The sequence below is a fragment of the Pseudophryne corroboree genome, chromosome 11 (genome assembly GCF_028390025.1).
Source record: "Pseudophryne corroboree isolate aPseCor3 chromosome 11, aPseCor3.hap2, whole genome shotgun sequence".
NCBI classification, from domain to species: domain Eukaryota; kingdom Metazoa; phylum Chordata; class Amphibia; order Anura; family Myobatrachidae; genus Pseudophryne; species Pseudophryne corroboree.
This window is the reverse complement of record NC_086454.1, coordinates 339784890-339790666: the sequence shown is the minus strand read 5'-3', so window position 1 is coordinate 339790666 and position 5777 is coordinate 339784890.

Genomic DNA, 5777 nt, shown 5'->3' with positions numbered 1-5777 from the left:
ACTCGGGACTTGGAGGATTCCAAGTTGCTGGACGTAGTTCGGGCCCTGAAAATATATGTTTCCAGGACGGCTAGAGTCAGAAAAACTGACTCGCTGTTTATCCTGCATGCACCCAACAAGCTGGGTGCTCCTGCTTCTAAGCAGACTATTGCTCGCTGGATCTGTAGCACGATTCAACTTGCGCATTCTGCGGCTGGACTGCCGCATCCTAAATCAGTAAAAGCCCATTCCACGAGGAAGGTGGGCTCTTCTTGGGCGGCTGCCCGAGGGGTCTCGGCTTTACAACTTTGCCGAGCTGCTACCTGGTCGGGATCAAACACGTTTGCAAAATTCTACAAGTTTGATACCCTGGCTGAGGAGGATCTTGAGTTTGCTCATTCGGTGCTGCAGAGTCATCCGCACTCTCCCGCCCGTTTGGGAGCTTTGGTATAATCCCCATGGTCCTTACGGAGTACCCAGCATCCACTAGGACGTCAGAGAAAATAAGAATTTACTCACCGGTAATTCTATTTCTCGTAGTCCGTAGTGGATGCTGGGCGCCCGTCCCAAGTGCGGACTTCTGCAATACTTGTTTATAATTATTGCTTAACTATAGGGTTATTGTTCTGAGCCATCTGTTGAATGAGGCTCAGCTATTGTTCATACTGTTAACTGGGTATAGTTATCACAAGTTGTACGGTGTGATTGGTGTGGCTGGTATGAGTCTTACCCTGGATTCCAAATCCTTTCCTGGTAATGTCAGCTCTTCCGGGCACAGTTTCCCTAACTGAGGTCTGGAGGAGGGGCATAGAGGGAGGAGCCAGTGCACACCAGATGTAGTACCTAATCTTTCTTTAAAGAGTGCCCAGTCTCCTGCGGAGCCCGTCTATTCCCCATGGTTCTTATGGAGTACCCAGCATCCACTACGGACTACGAGAAATAGAATTACCGGTGAGTAAATTCTTATTATTTTCAGGTTATATATGTTTCTCTAACGTCCTAGTGGATGCTGGGGACTCCGTAAGGACCATGGGGAATAGACGGGCTCCGCAGGAGACTGGGCACTCTAAGAAAGATTTAGTACTACTGGTGTGCACTGGCTCCTTCCTCTATGCCCCTCCTCCAGACCTCAGTTAGTTAGAATCTGTGCCTGGCCAGAGCTGGGTGCTTTTAGTGAGCTCTCCTGAGCTTGCTAATAAGAAAGTATTTTAGTTAGGTTTTTTATTTTCAGAGAGATCTGCTGGCAACAGACTCTCTGCTACGTGGGACTGAGGGGAGAGAAGCAAACCTACTAACTGCGGCTAGGTTGCGCTTCTTAGGCTACTGGACACCATTAGCTCCAGAGGGATCGAACACAGGACCTGACCTTGTCGTCCGTTCACGGAGCCGCGCCGCCGTCCCCCTCGCAGAGCCAGAAGTCAGAAGCCGGCAGGTTGAAGCAAGAAGACGTCAAAATCGGCGGCAGAAGACTCCTGTCGTCATATGAGGTAGCGCACAGCACTGCAGCTGTGCCCCATTGCTCCCACACTACCCACACACTCCGGTCACTGTAGGGCGCAGGGGTGGCGCCCTGGGCAGCAATTAAGTACCTCCTGGCAAAAGCAGCATATATACAGTTGGACACTGTTATATGCATGAGCCCCCGCCATTATTTTTACACAAAATCGCGGGACAGAAGCCCGCCGCTGAGGGGGCGGGGCCTTCTTCCTCAGCACTCACCAGCGCCATTTTCTCTCCACAGCTCCGCTGAGAGGAAGCTCCCCAGGCTCTCCCCTGCAGACTCACGGTAGAAAGGGTAAAAAGAGAGGCGGGGCACATAAATTTAGCGCATTAATCATATAAACAGCAGCTACTGGGTAAACACTAAGTTACTGTGTGATTCCTGTGTCATATAGCGCTGGGGTGTGTGCTGGCATACTCTCTCTCTGTCTCTCCAAACATCCCCTGTGTGTGGTGTGTCGGTACGCGTGTGTCGACATGTTTGACGAAGAGGGCTATGTGGAGGCAGAGCAAGTGCAGATGGATGACGTGTCGCTGCCGACGGTGCCGACACCTGATTGGATGGATATGTGGAAGGTGTTGAATGATAATGTAAACTCCTTACATAAAAGGTTGGATAAAGCTGATACCTCGGGCCAGTCAGGGTCTCAACCCATGCCTGATCCTACAGCGCAGAGGCCGTCAGGGTCTCAAAAGCGCCCACTATCCAAAATTGTTGACACAGATATCGACACGGATTCTGACTCCAGTGTCGATGACGATGATGTAAAGTTGCAGCCTAAAATGACTAAAGCCATCCGCTACATGATTATAGCAATGAAGGATGTATTGCACATATCAGAGGTAAACCCTGTCCCTGACAAGAGGGTTTATATGTATGGGGAGAAAAAGCAAGAGGTGACTTTTCCCCCTTCACATGAGTTAAATGAGTTATGTGAAAGAGCGTGGGATATCCCCGATAAGAAAGTGCTGATTTCTAAAAGGTTACTTATGGCGTACCCCTTCCCGCCAACGGACAGGATGCGCTGGGAATCCTCCCCTAGGGTAGACAAAGCTCTCACACGCTTATCTAAGAAGGTGGCCCTGCCGTCGCAGGATACGGCCGCCCTTTAGGATCCTGCAGATAGGAAGCAGGAAAGTATCCTGAAGTCTGTTTATACACATTCTGGTACTCTACTGAGGCCGGCAATTGCGTCGGCGTGGATGTGTAGTGCTGTAGCAGCGTGGACAGATACTCTGTCTGAGGAAATGGATACCTTAGACAAGGATACCATTTTGCTGACCCTGGGGCATATAAAAGACACTGTCCTATATATGAGGGATGCCCAGAGGGACATTTGCCTACTGGGCTCTAGAATAAATGCAATGTCAATTTCTGCCAGAAGGGTCCTGTGGACTAGGCAGTGGACAGGTGATGCCGACTCCAAGAAGCACATGGAGGTGTTACCTTACAAGGGTGAGGAATTGTTTGGGGACGGTCTCTCGGACCTGGTTTCCACAGCTACGGCTGGGAAGTCAAACTTTTTGCCATATATTCCCTCACAGCCTAAGAAAGCACCGTATTACCAAATGCAGTCCTTTCGCTCACAAAGAAGCAAGAAGGTCAGAGGTGCGTCCTTTCTTGCCAGAGGCACGGGTAGAGGAAAGAAGCTGCACCATACAGCTAGTTCCCAGGAACAGAAGTCCTCCCCGGCTTCCACTAAATCCACCGCATGACGCTGGGGCTCCACAGGAGCCAGGAGCGGTGGGGGCGCGTCTCCGAAATTTCAGCCACCAGTGGGTTCGCTCACAGGTGGATCCCTGGGCTATACAGATTGTGTCTCAGGGATACAAGCTGGAATTCGAAGTGATGCCCCCTCACCGTTACCTCAAATCGGCCCTGCCAGCTTCCCCCATGGAACGGGAAGTAGTGTTAGCATAAATTCACAAGCTATATCTCCAGCAGGTGGTGGTAAAGGTTCCCCTCCTTCAACAGGGAAAGGGATACTATTCCACAATGTTTGTGGTACCGAAACCGGACGGTTCGGTCAGACCCATATTGAATTTAAAGTCCCTGAACATTTATCTGAAAAGATTCAAGTTCAAAATGGAATTGCTCAGAGCGGTCATTGCAAGCCTGGAAGAGGGGGATTTTATGGTGTCTCTGGACATCAAGGATGCTTACTTGCATGTCCCCATTTATCCACCTCATCAGGAGTACCTCAGATTTGTGGTACAGGACTGTCATTACCAATTCCAGACGTTGCCGTTTGGGCTCTCCACGGCACCGAGAATATTTACCAAGGTTATGGCAGAAATGATGGTGCTCCTTCGAAAGCAAGGAGTCACAATTATCCCATACTTGGACGATCTCCTCATAAAGGCGAGGTCCAGAGAGCAGTTGCTGATCAGCGTAGCACACTCTCAGGCAGTGTTGCAACAGCACGGCTGGATTCTGAATATCCCAAAGTCGCAGCTGATTCCTACGACGTGTCTGCCCTTTCTGGGCATGATTCTGGATACGGACCAGAAGAAGGTGTTTCTCCCGGCGGAGAAGGCTCAAGAGCTCGTGACTCTAGTCAGAGACCTCTTGAAACCAAAACAGGTGTCGGTGCATCGCTGCACACAAGTCCTGGGAAAGATGGAGGCATCATACGAAGCCATTCCCTTCGGCAGGTTCCATGCGAGGATCTTTCAATGGGATCTGTTGGACAAGTGGTCCGGATCGCATCTTCAGATGCACCGGCTGATCACCCTGTCCCCCAGGGCCAGGGTGTCTCTTCTGTGGTGGCTGCAGAGTGCTCATCTTCTCGAGGGCCGCAGGTTCGGCATACAGGACTGGGTCCTGGTGACCACGGATGCGAGCCTCCGAGGGTGGGGGGCAGTCACTCAGGGAAGAAACTTCCAAGGGTTGTGGTCAAGTCAGGAGGCTTGTCTGCATATAAATATCCTGGAGCTAAGGGCCATATACAACGCCCTGAGTCAAGCGGAGCCTCTGCTTCGCAACCAACCGGTGCTGATTCGGTCAGACAACATCACCGCAGTGGCTCATGTAAACCGCCAGGGCGGCACAAGAAGCAGAGTGGCGATGGCGGAAGCCACCAGGATTCTTCGGTGGGCGGAGAATCACGTGCAAGCACTGTCAGCAGTGTTCATTCCGGGAGTGGACAACTGGGAAGCAGACTTCCTCAGCAGACACGACCTCCACCCGGGAGAGTGGGAACTTCATCACGAAGTCTTCACTCAGATTACAAATCGATGGGAACTGCCACAGGTAGACATGATGGTGTCCCGTCTCAACAAAAAGCTACAAAGGTATTGCGCCAGGTCAAGAGACCCTCAGGCGATAGCTGTGGACGCACTGGTAACACCGTGGGTGTTTCAGTCGGTCTATGTGTTTCCTCCTCTTCCTCTCATACCCAAGGTGCTGAGAATCGTAAGAAGAAGAGGAGTGAGAACAATACTCATTGTTCTGGATTGGCCAAGAAGGACTTGGTACCCGGAACTGCAAGAAATGCTCACAGAGGACCCGTGTCCTCTGCCTCTCAGACAGGACCTGTTGCAACAGGGGCCCTGTCTGTTTCAAGACTTACCGCGGCTGCGTTTGACGGCATGGCGGTTGAACGCAGGATCCTAGCGGAAAAAGGCATTCCGGAGGAAGTTATTCCTACGCTGATAAAGGCTAGGAAGGACGTGACAGCAAAACACTATCACCGTATATGGCGAAAATATGTTGCCTTGTGTGAGGCCAGGAAGGCCCCTACAGAGGAATTCCAGATGGGCCGGTTCCTGCACTTCCTACAGTCTGGAGTGACTATGGGCTTGAAGTTGGGATCCATAAAGGTCCAGATTTCGGCCCTATCCATTTTCTTTCAAAAGGAACTGGCTTCTCTTCCTGAAGTTCAGACGTTTGTTAAGGGAGTGCTGCATATTCAGCCCCCTTTTGTGGCACCTTGGGATCTCAACGTGGTGTTGGGTTTCCTGAAATCCCACTGGTTTGAGCCACTTGACCGTGGAGCTGAAGTATCTCACGTGGAAAGTGGTCATGCTATTGGCCTTAGCTTCGGCTAGGCGTGTGTCAGAATTGGCGGCTTTGTCATGTAAAAGCCCCTATCTGGTTTTCCATATGGACAGGGCAGAATTACGGACTCGTCCGCAATTTCTGCAAAAGGTGGTGTCATCTTTTCATTTGAACCAACCTATCGTGGTGCCTGCGGCTACTCGTGACTTGGAGGATTCCAAGTTGCTTGATGTAGTCAGGGCTTTGAAGATCTATGTAGCCAGGACGGCTGGAGTCAGGAAAACTGACTCGCTGTTTA